Here is a 1,178-nt window from a genome sequence, read left to right as displayed (position 1 = left end):
TGGGAGCGCACGATGCAGTGGGGAGCTGGTCCCAGCCCCGAGCCTCAGCCCGCAGTGGGCAGCAGCAGCTGGGGAGCCAGGCTGCACTCCGCTGCAGCAGCCACCACCTCCTACCAGGCGAAGGGGGCTGCAGACCCGGGTTTCAGCTGAGGGCCCACTCCAGCAGGGCCGTGGGGCCAGGGGACTGTGGGTAAGAGGTGAGGGGCACTAGCAGGGCTGGGGGACTGTGGGGTGGGAGTGAGAGGCATGAGCAGGGGCAGGGGGCTGTGGGGCAGGAGTGAGTATCTGTGTGCTTAAAAAAATGGGTCTCCTTTTAATGGACTCAGCTGGTTAACAATCAAATCACCATTTCCCAAAGTGATTCTAATAAGAGGAATCCACTGTACTTGGCAAATTTGGGATATAAAATGCTTCACCAGCAGTCTTGTAAACAAACTTGACTGATTCCACACACCAGATTCCTGCTGTGTCCCAGAGGATAGATTTAGATATGTCAAATACTAGAACTGTTTCAGCAGATCCTATAAGCTGTGCACACATGAAATAGGACCATAAATTTTAGCATGTCTTAGCTTTCTATTCCCCTTATCTGATTAAAATGTACGTCTGCCTTTTCAGTAACTTGCTTCCTGCTTCAAAAATGAATTACCTTCGTAGTGTGTGAGTATAAGAACTGTTCTCATGGTATATCAAGTTTAGATAAGCTGGGAAGGGGCAGCGAAAAAGTTAAATATTTAAAAATTTGGATTAAAGGCAGGAGGAGATGGGACAGAACAGTTTATATTATTGTGTTTTGGTTCTGTAAGGAGTATGAGAGAGAAATCCTGTCTTGCACATCTTGGTGATACTTTGTGTTGTAATTGCTGTGAGGTTAATTTAGATTTCTCTTCTAACACCTATTGCTTCAACTTTGGAAGCCTTTAAAATAGGTCATACAGTGTCATTTTGGAGAAGCCATATGTCTAATATTTCCTGCCAGTAGCTTTTCATTGTTTCTTGTTACCAAATTAAGCATATGCTTCTCTCAAGCATACCAGTACCTGGGACTGACTCTTAGCTTCGGAAAAACAAAGGTGCTTCACCAGCCTGCTCCAGGCCAGTTAACTCCCCCAACAAAGATCCTCATTGATGGACAGAAATTGGAGAAGTTGAGGAGTTGAACATTTTTCATACTTTGG

Source organism: Crocodylus porosus, unplaced genomic scaffold (genome assembly GCF_001723895.1).
Source record: "Crocodylus porosus isolate Cpor-Errol unplaced genomic scaffold, CroPor_comp1, whole genome shotgun sequence".
In the NCBI taxonomy this organism is placed as follows: Eukaryota; Metazoa; Chordata; order Crocodylia; family Crocodylidae; genus Crocodylus; species Crocodylus porosus.
This window is presented reverse-complemented; position numbering follows the sequence as displayed.